General features: G+C 43.6%; 1 protein-coding gene across 5 annotated transcripts in view; it reads left to right on the top strand.

The window, feature by feature from the left end:
* NCOA3 (nuclear receptor coactivator 3) overlaps positions 1-19,047 on the top strand; it is a 169,638-nt gene that overhangs the window by 106,925 nt on the left and 43,666 nt on the right. For all 5 annotated transcript variants that reach the window (XR_013347738.1, XM_077831631.1, XM_077831627.1 and 2 more), the window contains one exon: positions 622-697. The gene's annotated coding sequence lies outside the window, so the exon portion shown is untranslated. The remainder of the gene's footprint in view (positions 1-621; positions 698-19,047) is intronic.

Here is a 19,047-nt window from a genome sequence, read left to right as displayed (position 1 = left end):
GGTCTTGGATGTGTGTTTTGAAGGAGAATTAAAACTGAAAAACTGGCTGTAGCAATTATCTTTTCTGAATGAAGGAAAAGAAAATGTTTCAACTTTTAAAAGGAATTTAAGACTTCTTTTGTACACTGATAGTTCTAAAGGATGAACTTTTAAAATTACAAACTTCACAAGTGACTAGACCTTCGTATGTACAAGAATTGAATACATTTTTAAAATGATGTAGTTGTAAACAGTTGTAACATCGCTTTGTTATTTTGTGTATATAGTAAGTGGTAGAGTCGAAAACCTGTGGATTTATGAAGAGAGCATCACAGATGGCTTCTTTCTTTTCCTTTTTAAAAAATGTAAAGGAGGAAAAAGTAAAACGTAACTTATCTTAATGTACTATTAGAGATGCAACATAAACTTTGGAATTGGAAAATTAAATGTTCCAATAACAATGTGATCTTGTCCAACAATTACAGTAAAGAATAGCAACAGCTGTGAAGCAGGTTTCAAACTGGAAATCTCCAGATTAGAATAAATAAAAGGTTTTTTAAAATTTTAAACACTTCATGTTGAACTTTAATATTAACTATAAAATAAAAAAAGCAATATTTATGCATAGGTTTTCTTTTCCAGGAGGTGATTTACAATGATTACTGATCCTGATGGTCCACTGAAAACTCTTCTCTGCTTGAATGTGTGTTAAGGACAAGTAAGTGACTGCTTTTAAATCCTGGCTATATCCAGCTGAAAAATGACTCCTCCTTCCTCATTTAAAGCTATTAAATTCAAGTGTAACTACAAAGACCATAAAAGTTGTACTCACAATATTTAACCACTTGACTGCTGCCAGAAAGTGTCCTCTAAGTGCAATTTCCTATAGAATCTTATCCAAATAAATAGAACATCATCTGTATCTATGGCTATCCAAAACTATACAAATTGTTTTCTGTTATATGAATAATGTTTTTAGTCAGTGTCATTGGAAAACTGTGGTGCTATTATTTACCCATACTTGTTTTCAAAGGAAGTGGATAACAAGGAATGAAATTTCTTAATGGATTTCCCAATAGTTCTCTCTATATTAGATTATTAAATCAAAGTTGAAAGAGGTGACTTATGAGATTGTGGGTTGTTTTTTTTAAACAAACTGAAATCTTACAATTTAGATATTAATGGGCTAGTCTGAGTTATATCATGGTTTTTTAGAGAGTGAATTGTTTAATATTTTTATTGATATAAAAATTAAAAATAAGATGGTCTTCCTAGAGATTGGATGAAAAGTATCCATGTGATTCTTCATAATTGGCCATAACGGGAATGGTGATAGCCTTGCTGTGCCTTCTTCACTCTGAATTTTTTAAATGTTAGAACAGTCTACTTACTATAACACTATATGCTACAAATCCATATTTCTAGTAAAGTGTTTATAGATGGATAAGAATTTTAAAATTAATATTAAAGTTGCAATTTTGTGTGCATAAGTAACCACTTTCCTGCACAAGTTAAACCTTTATAACAAAGCCATTTACAATTTTTTGGCTTGAAAATATGTTCCTCAGTAGTTATTGTAAGTTGCATGACTACAAAATAAATAAAGCTGAAACTACCAAGCTCAACATTTTTGTACTCCTGTTCATTGAAAACTACCATGTTGTTTTAACCTTTTAATTTCTGTATATCATATTGCTTTTGGGGGTGCAGGGGTGCTATTCTGTTAATTGTATTGTAAATGTACTATGCACGAAGTTAGGGAAAGTTATCTTGTATGTTTTAGTAATATATTTAATGAAATGTTTCTTAATTCTAACAAACCATAAGCCAAAGAATGTTCAAGCCTGGTGGTTTTTTGAAAAATGGCCCACTGAAGGCAATGGGGTTGCACAGGTGCAACTGAGGGAAGAATTTTCCCTGTGGAATCCTACTGGTTAGCACTACTGAAGCATGCGCCAGAAAGAAGCTATCACGTTTTAGCTCACAGGTTGAGTTTACAGGACTGGCCGGCACTTGCAAACTTTATTTTACTAGTAAACTGAGGAAGTTTTGATTTCTGTTCAGAGACACAAATTTGGAACTCACAATGTCATTTTTTCAGAGACACTTTTCCAAGTAGTGCCTCACTTCAATAAAATATCCAGTTTCTTTTTAGAAAAACATGAAGCACCTGTAGTAATTGCACCTTCATATTTGTTGGATAAACAGCATTATTGCTGTGTTTTTAATTTGTGATTTTAACATTAATAACTCACTGGATAATTGGTTCTGTTGCTAAGGTCTCTTGTAGCTTGAGGAATAGTGCAGGGTAGCTATTAAGAGTTTGCATGGTAGGTCCCTGTACAGCCTCTGTGGGCTTACTTGGTTAAGAAACTGCAAAGCCTTCTTAGGCATTACATGTTTTTCCAAGCCTCCTTAGGGGTGATGGTAATATTGGTAGGGAAAGAAAAAGTCATACACAGGCGATTGTTTCAGGCTTATGTCTGGAGAAGTTGCCACAATCTTTATGGCCCCCAAATAATTGATAGATATGCTATAATAAGGAGGTGGGGAGCTCTGCTTAAACAATTCTCTGCTCTTCTTTCTTCCTCCCCCCAATAACCCAAGCATTGTAGCTTAAGAAAAAATCCTCCCTTTTTAAAACTACCGGAATAGACATAGTGTTACATACTCTAATTCTTTAGGTTTTTCAGATAACATATAAAGTCTGTATATTTTTCTATTTAATTAAATTACTAGCTTTCATTTTTAGCAACATGGGTATATGCTACTTTAAGTAATACTGAAATCAAATGATATTTCTAGTATAAATTCTAAATTGCTAAATTCAATCCTGTTATCATGTCACCTTCTAAACTGCATCACACTGAAATTTCACATTTTATATCCAGGCTATGTTCAGCAATTTAAAATATTTTAAACTGTTTTGGTAGCTTCTTTTAAATTAAGAAATGTGCACTGTGCTTCTGATATGTTTGTTGTGCCCACACCCTTCCTGAGCTATCCTCAACCCTTTATCTTATTTTAAGCACTTCCTCTCTCTTTCCATAGCAGCTTCTAGCATTGCAGCGGTATGTTTCTGCCTTGGAATGCAGTTGCTGGGAGAACAGCACCAAACCTAGTGTGTATATGTGTCACCTGCCAAACAACACTTGATTCTTTCGTAGCTATGTGGATTATAGACCTAGGACTTTGAGTCTGAGTGTTGAGTGTAACCTTCAGATAACTCTAATCCTAGATTTTTGCATGATCATACTGTTTACATAAATTACTTTTTAAAATTTGAAGCTTCTTGTTTTTTCAGATGAGCTGAACTAACTTCCTAACATTTTTTTTAATCTGCAATTTAGCTGAAGTAAATACTATTCATGCAGGTATTTGATGATATTCTGCCATCTAGTGGCAATTGGACAACTCATCATTTGTTTTTCTTGGGCACATATAAGGTGTCACTGTTTTAAATGTATTATATTTTATAAATGTACCATAAATGAACATCTGGTTTCAAAAAGGATGACTTTCCTCATGTTTGCTTTTCCACAGTCATCAAACATTGGGATTTGCCTCCACTAATTTGACATGGTATGTCAAATAGGTAGTTATAAACTACAGTAACTCCTCGCTTAATGTTGTAATTATGTTCCTGTAAAATGCGTCTTTAAGCGAAACAATGTTAAGCGAATCCAGTTTCTCCATAGGAATTAATGTAAATAGTGGGGGGTTAGGTTCCAGGGAAATTTTTTTCACCATACAAAAGATTATATTATACACTTATACACAGTATAAGTTTTAAACAAATAATTTAATACTGTACACAGCAATGATGATTGCGAAGCTTGGTTGAGATGATGAAGTTGGAGTGTGGAAGCGGGTGGGATATTTCCCAGGGAATGCCTTACTGCTAAATGATGAACTAGAACTCAGCTGAGCCCTCAAGGGTTAACACGTTGTTAATGTAGCCTCATACTGTACAAAGCAGCATAAAGGGAGGGAGGGGAGACAGCATGGCAGACAGAGACACAAACCCTGTGTTTGAGAGAGAGATGCGCATTGCCCCTTTAAGTATGCTGACCGCACTCTAAGTACACTGCCTTTTTAGATCAGAAAGTTGAATCAGCGGCTGCTGCCAGCAAGCTCCCTCCTTCTTGAGCCCTGTTGTGCCCCCCCCTCCCCCACACACACAGCAAGCAGGAGGCTCCTGAGACAACTTTAAGTGAGGAGTTACTGTATTTTGAATCAGAATTTGGAGCATAAATGTTTCCTGGCTTATTGTCAGTGGAGTCTTTGGCTACATTTGTATATTTAGACATCTTTTGAGAATAGTTTTATTTTGAGCTATACTACATTTGTATTGATCTTTTTTCACTGCCCTTTAATTTTTTTAAATACTGTATTAATCTGCTATCTAGTTTTGAAGTAATCCCTTTCCAGTCAAAACTAATGCATCAATTGGTGGTGGTGTTTGTAAATATTACTTTACTATAATATTTTATAAGTGTGTTAAACAGTGTGGTAGTGTTCATATTAACACATGGAGAGTGTGTGTGTAAACAGATGTATATATTTTTTAACTTTACAGTGAGTTCACAGCAATCCAAAGCGTGCTCCTGGTTTGAGCCAGGTAGTTCTCTGTTCTGAGCAGCAATCATTAGAGATCTGCCTTGCTGTGTGAAGAATGACCTTTTGAACTCTCCATCCACAACCAACATCCTAACATAATAGCAACTGCTCCACACAATAATTTTGTTGTGTATCTCTGTCCTCTCAATTTAGCTAGCAAGAGCGAGAACAGACAGTGTTGTGGTTTCCCAGAAGCAAAAAGCAAAAGACAAGTCAGTCAAGGTTAGTACATCAGAAGCAATCCACCCACTTTTTTTTTTTTTTTTTTTTGGCCTCTTGTCCCGGAAGCATTTAGTTTAGTCTCATGATGACTCAGTTCTTGGTTCCCATTCTATCTTTTCTCTTTCATCTCCTAAATCTTAAGAAAAAATCCAGTTGCAAGAGAATAAGAAGTGTGGATGATGTTAGGGGTAGGGTATGGTGTGTGAAAAGGGAGAGGAAGGGCATCAAGGAGAAATCCCTAGCTGCAGGGACTTCACAGCTAGTCTCTCCCAGGTCTCTGTCCCCCTTCATTTCCAATAGTGTTGACTTTGCAGCCATACCATAAACCTCCTGCAGCTTTGATCCTTCAGCCCTGGAAACCTTTGTATCAGTGGCTTGCACTTGTGTGAAAACTGGACTGCTGGTGGATTGGCTCAACACAAATAGTGGTTCTTGGCAAATGGAGTCTTCAGACCCATTTTTTCCCCAGGAGATTTGCCAGCATCTGGGCTCTGTGATTTGATAGAATAGTTTGCGTCCAGCCAGTTGGCATAACTATCCTGTTTCTGCTCCTGATCCTTTGACACCAATTCTTGTAACATACATTCTTATAGCACTGGGACAGAGAACTGAAGTTTTGCTTCCCACCCCACCCCTAATTTGGAAAATCCTGAAAAAAAGATAGACGTGAAGACAACCTTTCTGACCTGAAGTGGGCCTGCCCTCCTTGATTCTAGTACATAATGAGCCTAACTGTGCCACATTTCTATTGGACTGGATCTCCTCTCTCAGCTACAATCCTGTCCTTCAACCTAGAACACTTTGGTTTTAGCAGCATTTGGACAGAGCAGTGCAGATGTGTAACCAAAGTTTTTTCCAAGGAGGTTACTGTTTGTGTAACATAGCAGGGTATGGTTGATGTCTCGCTCCTTTTCTCAGTTTTAACACACTTTACTTCCCCTCTTTGAAAAAGAAAGAGGTGAATATGTAATCCATCTTTGTTCAGCATTCTTGGAATTTCACAAAGGTGTTTTGCCCAAGTTGTGTCCAGATCTTTGTTGCAGCAGAAGTAACATTGAGTTCTGAAATGTTTACCTACCTTCAATTCATAGCTTTAAAAAGCTACGTTTGTCAGTTTTGAAAGTTATAACAAGAGATGTTAGGTCATCAAGGTTACAGTGGCATGTTGTTGGTTTAAGGATTGTACTCTATTAACCTCTGAACAAGCCAAATTGCTGCATATAAAGTTCCATTTTGGAAGAGACATGGAAACTTCCTGGGCTCAGAGAGTGGAAGCATCACCTTCTTTAAATTCATATGGACCTAGTTATTGCTTCACAGCTTTTTCTGCATTACCATTTTAATTTGTCCTTGACTGCTGACAGTTATTGGCCATACAGCAATGGAAAATTTGGGACATACAGCAAAGGACAATTACTTAATGGTCTTTCTGTTTTTTGTAGTTTTCACTTCTCCCATCCTACGTCCCTCCTAGGTCCCCCTCAGGAAGTGTCATTTGATTTTTTTTTCCCCCCTTTTATCTTCTTTATTCCTTTGCTCTGAAAGTCTCTCACTGGAAATGAAATGGGAAAATTGACTTATATTCTGGCATTGATTGAGAGATCTTTTACCTCTTTGGTGCTTTGAGATGGAGCCATAATGCTGACTGTAATGACTGTTTCTGGACAGGATGGAAAAAGGGAGGACTACAAGGGCTTGTCTTCACTGCCGGGGTAAGTTGACCTAAGTTATGCTACTCCGGCTATGTGACTAATGTAGCTGGAGTCAGCATAGCTTAGGTCGACCTACCCTGGTGTCTTCACTGTGCTGCATGGACGGGAGACTCTCTCTGGTCGACAGGCCTCAATCTTCTCAGGGAGCTGGAGTACTGGGGTTGACCGGAGAGCCCTCTGCCATCAATTTAGTGGGTCTTCACTAGACCCACTAAATAGACACCCACTGCATCAATTGCAGCAGCATCAATCTCCCCAGTAGTGAAGACAAGCCCCAAGAAACAGCATTACCAGTAAGTAATTTTCAGTTCTATAACAAATAAAGACATGGGGTGAAATCCTGATCCATTGAAGTAAAATGCAAATTTTCATTCATGGTTCCTGTCCTTGAAGAACATAGTCAAAACAAATAAGATTAAAGAACAAAATGTGGGTTCTTAGGGTCTATAGTACTTAGAGTACGCAGAAGTTTTAACTGTAGCGGGGCTCATGTGAGTGCTTTAAAAATAGCTGTGTAGATGGCACTGTGAAGTTGTGGCTCAGATTCTGAAGCCGATTCTGAGGCTGAGCTCCAGCCTGAGCTGTAACTTCAAAGCGCTGTCTATTTTTAGAGCAGTAGCCCAAGCCCCACTAGCCTTAGTCTGTCGACCCAGGCTTCCCTGGGCTTTGTAGACATGTCCTTAGTGGTTTGTGTTTCTGATATATGTGCTCTTTAACATTGCCATCCTTCTTCGTGTAAACCTTACCATTCTTCTGTGTATGTTGGTAGTAATGTAATTTCTTGTCATATCTTGTGCAATGCGAATAGTGCCTATACAATGAGAATGTTTTGGCTAAATAATATGGCCATGAACTACAATATTTACTGACTTCATTCTGATATAATACATGATGTTGGACTGGGAACTCAATAGCGAACACAGTTCATTATGCTATAGGTGCAATTTCAGTAATACAAGCTTTAAATCAGATAAATGTATTGATTGAAATGTCTGTGAGGGGAGGGCTCCTGCCTCATACTGGGAATGAGGGGCGATCAACAGGTTATCTCAAGTGCTTATATACGAATGCACAAAGCCTTGGAAACAAGCAGGGAGAACTGGAGGTCCTGGTAATGTCAAGGAACTATGACGTGATTGGAATAACAGAGACTTGGTGGGATAACTCACATGACTGGAGTACTGTCATGGATGGTTATAAACTGTTCAGGAAGGACAGGCAGGGCAGAAAAGGTGGGGGAGTAGCACTGTATGTAAGGGAGCAGTATGACTGCTCAGAGCTCCGGTACGAAACTGTAGAAAAACCTGAGTGTCTCTGGATTAAGTTTAGAAGTGTGTGCAACAAGAGTGATGTAGTGGTGGGAGTCTGCTATAGACCACCGGACCAGGGGGATGAGGTAGATGAGGCTTTCTTCTGGCAGCTCACGGAAGCTACTAGATCGCATGCCCTGATTCTCATGGGTGACTTTAATTTTCCTGATATCTGCTGGGAGAGCAATACTGCGGTGCATAGACAATCCAGGAAGTTTTTGGAAAGCGTAGGGGACAATTTCCTGGTGCAAGTGCTAGAGGAGCCAACTAGGGGGGGCGCTTTTCTTGACCTGCTGCTCACAAACCAGGTAGAATTAGTGGGGGAAGCAAAAGTGGATGGGAATCTGGGAGGCAGTGACCATGAGTTGGTTGAGTTCAGGATCCTGACGCAGGGAAGAAAGGTAAGCAGCAGGATACGGACCCTGGACTTCAGGAAAGCAGACTTCGACTCCCTCAGGGAACGGATGGCCAGGATCCCCTGGGGGACTAACTTGAAGGGGAAAGGAGTCCAGGAGAGCTGGCTGTATTTCAAGGAATCCCTGTTGAGGTTACAGGGACAAACCATCCCGATGAGTCGAAAGAATAGTAAATATGGCAGGCGACCGGCTTGGCTTAACGGTGAAATCCTAGCGGATCTTAAACATAAAAAAGAAGCTTACAAGAAGTGGAAGGTTGGACATATGACCAGGGAAGAGTATAAAAATATTGCTCGGGCATGTAGGAATGAAATCAGGAGGGCCAAATCGCACCTGGAGCTGCAGCTAGCGAGAGATGTCAAGAGTAACAAGAAGGGTTTCTTCAGGTATGTTGGCAACAAGAAGAAAGCCAAGGAAAGTGTGGGACCCTTACTGAATGAGGGAGGCAACCTAGTGACAGAGGATGTGGAAAAAGCTAATGTACTCAATGCTTTTTTTGCCTCTGTTTTCACTAACAAGGTCAGCTCCCAGACTGCTACGCTGGGCATCACAAAATGGGGAAGAGATGGCCAGCCCTCTGTGGAGATAGAGGTGGTTAGGGACTATTTAGAAAAGCTGGACGTGCACAAGTCCATGGGGCCGGACGAGTTGCATCCGAGAGTGCTGAAGGAATTGGCGGCTGTGATTGCAGAGCCATTGGCCATTATCTTTGAAAACTCGTGGCGAACCGGGGAAGTCCCGGATGACTGGAAAAAGGCTAATGTAGTGCCAATCTTTAAAAAAGGGAAGAAGGAGGATCCTGGGAACTACAGGCCAGTCAGCCTCACCTCAGTCCCTGGAAAAATCATGGAGCAGGTCCTCAAAGAATCAATCTTGAAGTACTTGCATGAGAGGAAAGTGATCAGGAAGAGCCAGCATGGATTCACCAAGGGAAGGTCATGCCTGACTAATCTAATCGCCTTTTATCATGAGATTACTGGTTCTGTGGATGAAGGGAAAGCAGTGGATGTATTGTTTCTTGACTTTAGCAAAGCTTTTGACACGGTCTCCCACAGTATTCTTGTCAGCAAGTTAAGGAAGTATGGGCTGGATGAATGCACTATAGGGTGGGTAGAAAGCTGGCTAGATTGTCGGGCTCAACGGGTAGTGATCAATGGCTCCATGTCTAGTTGGCAGCCGGTGTCAAGTGGAGTGCCCCAGGGGTCGGTCCTGGGGCCGGTTTTGTTCAATATCTTCATAAATGATCTGGAGGATGGTGTGGATTGCACTCTCAGCAAATTTGCGGACGATACTAAACTGGGAGGAGTGGTAGATACGCTGGAGGGGAGGGATAGGATACAGAAGGACCTAGACAAATTGGAGGATTGGGCCAAAAGAAATCTGATGAGGTTCAATAAGGATAAGTGCAGAGTCCTGCACTTAGGACGGAAGAATCCAATGCACCGCTACAGACTAGGGACCAAATGGCTAGGCAGCAGTTCTGCGGAAAAGGACCTAGGGGTGACAGTGGACGAGAAGCTGGATATGAGTCAGCAGTGTGCCCTTGTTGCCAAGAAGGCCAATGGCATTTTGGGATGTATACGTAGGGGCATAGCGAGCAGATCGAGGGACGTGATCGTCCCCCTCTATTCGACATTGGTGAGGCCTCATCTGGAGTACTGTGTCCAGTTTTGGGCCCCACACTACAAGAAGGATGTGGATAAATTGGAGAGAGTCCAGCGAAGGGCAACAAAAATGATTAGGGGTCTAGAACACATGACTTATGAGGAGAGGCTGAGGGAGCTGGGATTGTTTAGCCTGCAGAAGAGAAGAATGAGGGGGGATTTGATAGCTGCTTTCAACTACCTGAAAGGGGGTTCCAAAGAGGATGGCTCTAGACTGTTCTCAATGGTAGCAGATGACAGAACGAGGAGTAATGGCCTCAAGTTGCAGTGGGGGAGGTTTAGATTAGATATTAGGAAAAACTTTTTCACTAAGAGGGTGGTGAAACACTGGAATGCGTTGCCTAGGGAGGTGGTGGAATCTCCTTCCTTGGAAGTTTTTAAGGTCAGGCTTGACAAAGCCCTGGCTGGGATGATTTAACTGGGAATTGGTCCTGCTTCGAGCAGGGGGTTGGACTAGATGACCTTCAGGGGTCCCTTCCAACCCTGATATTCTATGATTCTATGATTCTATGATTTGAGGCGCACAAAACTGCACAGATCCAAACTGTCTTGCAAGAGTTAGTGAAATGACTCCATTTCTTGAAGCAGACTTTGGTTTGACCTTTGCTGGAAGAGAAATATGCCAGAAAGTAAAGCCAGTCCAAAGAAAGGAATAGATGTTGAGGTAGATGTTTTATTTGCCCTCGAGGCTAGAAGCAGGATACCAGATATAACATGAAATATTGGCTTTAATAGTTTGTCCTGTTTTGATACTTGAATAAAATAATTGATTCAGAGATCTGACACTATGGGGTAAAATCTGAAAGAGATACACAAATTTTACTGTGCCATTTCTATTAAATCACCAGAAGTTATACTAAACCCCTTACCCTAATGCTTCTCCTCCCGCCATGTGACACTTTCCATCTAAAAGTTTCCTTTGCAGAACAGAAATGTGAGAGGACCCAAAGGATGCATAGAAACCTATTATTGTTGGAGGATAGACAATTAACTGTTAAACACTCACTTCGATGGTATATGCTAATTCTCCTTCAAGTGACTGTGCTTATATACATTCCACTGCCAGTGTTTGTGTGTCCAGTGCACTTGAGTTAGAGACTTTTGCTTGCAGTGTCAATAGGTGGTGCATGTGCCCCAGTGCTGTCACTCAAAGGCATAAAAGGGATGTGATGGTTGCCTCCCTCTCAGTTCATTCTCATTGCCTGTGGTGAGAGTTGGAGCTCCCTGTAGCATTTGCTTCGGATAGCCCGATTTCAGAACTTTATAGTTCGTATATAGTTATTATTTAATGGTAGTAACTTAATTTAGTTCTTTGAGTAGATGCAGCTGTGTATTCCATGTGGGTGTGTGCGTGCACCAGAGCCAGAGAACTTTTGCCTAGAAGTACCCATAGGGGTAGCACTCATGCCCTATGACCATAGCTCCTCCCTGGGCCATAGAAGGGCAGCACCACCCTAACCCCCTGAGTTCCTTCTCACCGCCTGTGGCTAGAGTCAGAGCTCTGTGTGGCATCTTCACCTCACACTTTCTCTGTTTTCTGAGAGCTTTTCTTGTATATTGTAGTAGTACCTTAGGTTTAGTTTGTGGTAGTAGAGTGACTGGATGCCCTGTTGTGATGCCTTCACCAGAGTTCAAGCATTGTCTGTCATGTATGGTGGCTATCCCCAACAGCAATCCCCACACAAGATGCTACTTGTGTCTTGGTGAGGGACACATTAAGGAGAGGTGCTCCATGTGCAAGTCATTCCCCAGGAGGACTCAGGTGGGAAGAGGCTTGGGGTTGAAGCAGTACCTTCTGGAGCAGGCCTTGAGGCCTGCTTTGGCACCTAAGCCCTCTGATCAGCAGTTGTCTTCGGATCCACAAGTGATGCCACCCTGTGCTTGGACTCTGATGTTTCCCCCAAGAGGAAGAGGAGTTGTTCACCCTCCTCTAGTGCGATGAAGAAGAGGTCCCATAAAATGAGTCAGGACCATTCCAGGGCTTGGGGAGACTCCTCTTCCTCTTCTAGGAGGAGTGCTGACTGGCACCATTCTTCATCCGGCATGCAGGATGGAGCAGGTCTGTCCAACCGCTCCTCAGTACCACGCCGAGAGCAATGAGGGCCCGTATTGTCAACTCTGGTGTCTCCTGAGTCCGGTACCTGTAATGTCGGCACCAGCATCAACCATATCCATGCTGATGGCATATGAGGCAGCATCAGACCTGCTTTTTCTCTCGATCCTGGACTATCTGTTTCTTCAGGAGTTCTCTGGTGCTAATCCTTCTACTGACTCATCCTCTGTTGTGCCATTGGCACCTTCTGACCATGTTGCAAAGCCAATGGCTCCGTCAGCACTGCAGCTCACACCACCTGGTCTGCAGACTATGGAGCTGAGGCTAGACCTGGCACTGAAAACCCCCTCAGTCCAGGTGCATACTTCAGCACAGGCATTGTTTTGGTGACAGATCCATCATAGAGTTTGGTACCAGCCTCGGTGCTGATGCCTCTCCTGGTACTGGGTAGGAGTGTGTCTCATTCAGTGCCTCTTGTGCAACTCCCCACTTCTCTTTGGCACTAATGCCGCCCCCTTATTGAGGTTCAGAGAAGTAGTTGTTTGCCCCATCAGGGCTGACTCTCTTTGTCACCAGAGAACTTTGGTTTTCCTCAAGATCCAGGTCAGGGTCATCGTTCTGGTCCGATAAGCACCAGATCCTCGGATCACTCTTGGTGCTGAAATTGGCATCTGTCCCACAGTTGGGACAAGGGCTCTTGGCCCTGTGCCTACTGGCTACTCTTGCTTTATCCATGTACCCTGTGGCCTCCTTGGAATCCCTGGGATGCTTCTTTGTCCCTGACGTCCTGCTTCTCGACCCACTCCAGAGTAAGATCACTGGTCCCAATGGTGACCCCCCCCCCCCCCACTCCCACACCATGTCAACTGCAAGTAACCACTGAGTCCCTTCCTCTTGGACTTATAGGTTTTTTCCCAATCGACCATGTGGTGCAAAACGCCGCTTTGTCCACCCTGGTGACTATACTGTGCCCAAATCTTTCTCTCCCTCAGTGCCCAAGTACTTTAAGGTGCATCAGGACCTCTTGAGACATATGGCAACTACCAGGAGGAATTCCTGCAGGAAAATACACACACACTGCTGGATATTCTCCAACCATCAGCTCCAGGGGGATTAACTCTCCTGATAAATGAGGCTCTCCTGGAGCCTGCAAAAGCCCTGTAGAATACCCAGATGTCATTGTCCCCTACACCAAAGCATTGGGAGAAATTATACTTCATTCCCAGGCAAGGGTTGGAGGGTTTCTACTCACACCCAGCCCCCGAACTCCCTAGAAGTGACTACAGCAAAACCAAATGCTGAAAAGGACAGATATAAATCCACCCTGAAGGACAAAGAATCCAAAAGAATGGTCTAAATGGGGAGGAAGATTTATACCTCCTCTTCTCTGCAAATATGCCTTGCTAACGAACTAGCAGATGTTGCTCTCAATATGACTGTCAATTGATAGGCCATGTCTAAATTCGCAGATAGGATGCCAGAACCCTCTAGGGAAGAGTTTATGGCATTCATTTTGGAAGGCCATATGATAGCCAAGACCTCATTGCAGTCAGCTCTGCATGTGGCAGAACCTGTGACCAGAATTATGGTATTGGCTGTGACCATGAGGAGTGCATAGCTGCAGAATTTGGGCATTGCGCCCAATATGCAGCAGACTATTGAGGACTTCAGGTTTGATGGCTGGGTTTTGTTTTCAGAAAATACTGATAAGACCTTGCATTCTTTTAAAGACTCAGGAGCTACTTTGCATGCTTTAGGAGTATATGCTCTGGCCATAAATAGATGCCACTCTAGCAGTCAGCAGCCACAACAGCAATACCATTCACAGCATTCTTTCAGACAATCCTCCCATCCTGTGTGACAGCCGGAATACTCCAGAAAGAGCCACAGATCCCAAAGGAGAAGGTCCTCTGATTCTGGATTTAACCAGCTGGCCACCCTTAGCCAAGCGCCCATTTTGACTCTTGTGTTCAGGACAGCGATTCAGTAGTAACCTCTCCTCTGTCCTCCATGTTCAGGTATAGGCTGGCCCACTTTTACAATGTTTGGGTCTCGATTATAATCCTAAACTCCATCAGATTGGATTATGCCATGAAGTTCCTCTCTGTCCCTTCTCCCCACCTCTGTGCCGCATCCCTTTTCAGGGACACTTCTCATTAAATTTATCATGGCTGGCCAGCACTACCAGTACACTGAGCTGCCTTTTGGCCTATCTTCTGTCCCACCAGGTTTTTAGCAATGATTTAGTTTATGATTGTGGTAACAGAATACCTCAGGAAGAAGGGAATTCATATCTTCCCATATCAGGGTGATTGGTTACTGAGGGCCAACTCCAGAGTGCAAGTCTTCTCTCTCATTCCTTTCACGCTACACCTGCTCAATTGTCTAAGTTTCATCTTAACCAGTGGAAAGTCAACATTGGGTTCCAACTCAAAGAATTGAGTTCATTGGGGCCGTGATAGACTCCACAAATTCAAGAGCATTTTTACAGACTAAGTGATTCCAGGCAATCCACCACCTATGTCTGGAGCTGTAGTCTTAACCACAGACTGAGTATGCCTGAGGTTGCTAGGCCATATGGCTGCATGCACACAGGTAATTCAGTATACCAGGTGGTGCCTGCGTCCTCTTCAGATGTGTGATTGGCCTTCACCAACCAGGACTGTAGTCACTGTTGCCTCCTTAATAGGTTGGGAAGTACATCTGGACAAGTTCAAGGCCTGTGGTCAGAATGAGAAGTTTCTCTTCATATTAAAGTCTTGAAGCGTCCTGCCATCTACAGTGCCTCTCAGGCCGTTCAGAGTCACATCAGGGGCTCAGGGGTTCTCATACACACTGATAATACCACCATGATATAGTATATGAACAGACATGTAGGAGCATATGCCAGTGTGCTTTGTTGGGAGGCAATCAGGTTGCATTCAGGAAAACATTCCCCCCATGGCCGATCACTTATCTGGGACCAACAACAACCTGGCAGGTCACCTCAGCAGGAATTTCTCCCTGACTTATGAGTGATCTCTGAATCCCAGCATCCTATGGCTCATCTTTGCAGTTTGGGGCATTCTGACAGTTAACCTGTTAGTCATGAGAGAAAACAAGAAATGTCAGCTGTTCTGCTCCTGAGGAGGTCTCAGTCCAGTCTCCTAGAACAATGCTTTCCTCCTGAGCTGGGACTCGATATTTGTTTGATTTTTCTGGGTGAGGGCTGTGCGAGAGACAAATGTCCTATTCGTATTTCCTTCCCCATCAGGACTTTCATCTCATGAAAGAGGCAGTGGAACCTGCATTAGAGCCAGGCCCTGATCTCAAAATCAACCAGAAGTCCGCCACACACACACTGCTTCTGATTTGAAGTACAAGCAAATGTCACGCTTCATCTTCTCTGTCAGCTTAAAAGTTTTTTCCAAGCATTCTGACCCAGACAAGACCACTATGTCTCGGACTTCTCCCAGAAAATCTTCTGGTAAATCCTCTAATATTGGTTCAAGGCTTCACAAATCTAAGCGCTCATCAGTCCCCTCTGAGGCAGCACCATCGACTCTGGCTCCTTTGTGCTGTTGAGACAAGTGTCTTCACCCATGCTGAATCGTCCTCCTCCCTTCAGTAGATTCAGTGTGTTTTGGTTCCACCAGCACTGTCAATGAACCTTCTGTTTCATCTCTGTTAGTCATCTTTCTTACCAATTACGCCAGCACTGATCACGTCGCTGGCTTTCTGCACACCGTAACCCTTACTTCCTTTGGATCCTAATGTGTTTCCAAAAACCCAGGCCACATAGAATCCCAACAGGAACTGCTTCTCCCTATTTTGAGGAAGCTTACATTTCTTCTTCAGACTCAGAAAGGGAGGAACCTGTCTCACCTTTGAGATCCTTTAGATCATCTTGCTGATCTTTGTTACAAGACCTAAAGGTCAGGACTGGTCTTCCTACAGGGAAGTCCCGGTACCCCATCCTGCTGAGCCAGGGTCCTCAAGCCTCTTCCAGTGCGCGTGCGCGCGCGCACACACGTGGGGACACACGCATCTGCAGAAAGACACTGACACTGAAAATCAGCTCTGCGTGGGAAGACTCCACTCAGGAGTTGCCCAGGACTTAAGTGCACACCCCCTCTGGAGTGTAAACCCAAAATTGTATTGTCTTGCACTGCAAAGAAATCTATACAGTGTAACCTCATGAAAATCCCTCAGTGTGGAGGAAGATATGCACAGCTTCCTCCCCCCTCCACCCCCGGTTATTAATTGCACAAACTGGATTAAAGAAAACAAAACCAGTTTATTAACTACAAAGGATAGATTTTAAGTGATTTTAAGGGTTAGCAAACAGATCAAAGCAGATTACTGAGCAAATAAAACACACGTGCAAACTAAGCTCGGTACACTAAAGAAACTGGTTACAAGTAGTAATTTCTCACCCTAAATGTTGTTTTAGGTCTTTCTTTCACAGGCCAGACACCTTTTCTGGCCCCGGGCTCAGCTCTTCTCCCTCCCTTAGTCCTTGTTTCTTAAATTTTCCAGCAGTCATCCTGGGCGGGGATGGGATTCAGTGAAGACAGAACCCTGATTAACTCACTTCCCTGCCTTAAATAGGATTTACATATGGCAGGAATCCTTCGTTGCCCAGTTTGGTCTCCACCCTTTTTTGGAAAAATACTAGCAGGCTTAAGATGGGGTCCAGTACCAGGTGACATGATCACATGACCCTGCAGTGTCAAAGCAGCATCCCAGGAAGCTTCTCAGGAAGGCGGGAGATTAGTAACTTCAAAGTCCTATTATCTTGTCTAATGACCCATCCAGGCTGATTGCCTACTATCTGATCGGCATTCCCCAGGTGCAAGCACTTTTGCGATCAATACATAGTCAATATTCCTAACTTCAGATACAGAAATGATACATGCATACAAATAGGATAATCATATTCAGTAAATCATAACTTTTCCAATGATATCTCACATCACTCACCATACGTAAAACGTATCTTAGTTAGACCATATTCATATCACAGCAATATCCCCATGAAGAATATGGGGCGTAGTGTCACACTGAGGTATCTGTTGCATCTGAAATCATCATGCCTTTCAGTTAGTTCCAAGAGGGGTCATGTGGCTTCTGTTTTCTGCACTGCAACCACCAGTAGATGGGTTTTCCGTCTTTCTCTCATCTTCTCTTTTTCTGAGACTCTTGTAAGATCTGCTCAATGTTTACCCTCCTGTGTCTGATCCTGCATCTGTATGGGATCTCAACTGAATTCTCTCCAAACTCCTAGGGCCCACCTTCGACCCTATGGATTCCGCCTCACTATTGTTATTGTCTACAAAAACAGCTTTTCTGGTGGCAATCACTTGTGCTAGGAGGTTTTCAGAGCTTCAGGGTCTCCTGGGTGATCCTCCTTTCACAGTTTTCCATAAAGAAAAGATTTCCTTTAGGCCACACCCTAAATTTATGCCTGAGGTAATGTCAGCTTTCCACCTGAATCAAATATTCATTTTCTGTTTGTTTGTTTTTTTGTTTGTTTTTTCCCAAAACCCCATTCTTCTGAAGATGAAGAAACGCTTCAGACCTTGGATGTTTGTAGAGCTTTGGCAATCTAACTGGATGACTCGAGACTACCCCCAGGCTTTTTGTAGTCTATGATGAGTGACCCATAATTCTATCAGTGTCATCTCAGTGAATTTCGCTCTGAATTTTTAACTGCAGTAAGCGCTGCTACAATCTTGCTAAGTCTCTCTTCCACCAAGAAAACAGCTGCACTAAGCACATTAAGTTGTCAGAGTGCGTCCACAGTACCGAGGCTAGCATCGATTTTCAGAGTGTTGCACTGTGGGTAGCTATCCCAGAGTTCCAGCAGTCTCTGCTGCCCATTGGAGTTCTGGGTTAAGCTCCCAATGCCTGATGGGGCAAAAACATTGTCGCGGGTGGTTTTGGGTACACGTCGTCAGTCGCTCCTCCCTCCATGAAAGCAACGGCAGACAATCGTTTTGCGCCTTTTTTTCCATGTGGGTGCCATACTGCTTTCAGCAGCCGGTGCAGTAAGTCTGCAAACCATCGTCATCATCCACTGCTTCCGTTGGCACTCTGCTCTCCTGGTGGTCTCGCAGGGCCGCTTCCGCTGTAACTCTGCTCAGCTGCTCTTGTCTCGCCGTACCACGGCAAGCATGCAGACCGGTCAGCTGTTGTGTCCTGGCAGCAGACGGTGCAGTAGGTCTGCAAAACTGGTCATCCAACCACCGCTTCCCCTGCAACTCTGCTCTCCTGCAGATGCCATACCACAGCAAGCATGGAGCCCGCTCAGATCACTGCAGCAGTTATGAGCATTGTAAACACCTCACGCGTTATCATGCAGTATATGCAGAACTAGAACCTGCAAAAGCAGGCGAGGAGGCGACGGCAGCGCGGTGACGAGAGTGATGAGGACATGGACACAGACTTCTCACAAAGCACGGACCTCAGCAGTTTGGCCATCCTGGTGGCAATGGGGCAGGCTCATGCCGTGGTACGCTGATTCTGGGCCCGTAAAACAAGCACAGGCTGGTGGGACCGCATAGTGTTGCAGGTCTGGGATGATTCCCAGTGGCTGCGAAAATTTCGCATGCATAAGGGCACTTTCATGGAACTTTGACTTGCTTTCCCCTGCCCTGAAGCGCAAGAATACCAAGATGAGAGCAGCCCTCACAGTTCAGAAGCGAGTGGCGATAGCCCTCTCGAAGCTTGCAACGCCAGACAGCTACCGGTCAGTCGGGAATCAGTTTGGAGTGGACAAATCTACTGTGGGGGCTGCTGTGATCCAAGTAGCCAACGCAATCACTGAGCTGCTGCTATCAAGGGTAGTGACTCTGGGAAATATACAGGTCATAGTGGATGGCTTTGCTGAAATGGGATTCCCTAACTGCGTGCAATAGACTGAATGCATATCTTGGGTCCAGACCACCAAGGAAGCCAGTACATAAACCGAAAGGGGTATTTTTCAATGGTGCTGCAAGCACTGGGGGATCACAAGGGACATTTCACCAGCATTGATGTGGGATGGCCGGGAAAGGTACATGACATTCACATCTTCAGGAACTCTGGTCT

Source organism: Eretmochelys imbricata, chromosome 13, assembly GCF_965152235.1.
Source record: "Eretmochelys imbricata isolate rEreImb1 chromosome 13, rEreImb1.hap1, whole genome shotgun sequence".
In the NCBI taxonomy this organism is placed as follows: Eukaryota; Metazoa; Chordata; order Testudines; family Cheloniidae; genus Eretmochelys; species Eretmochelys imbricata.
This window is presented reverse-complemented; position numbering and strand designations above follow the sequence as displayed.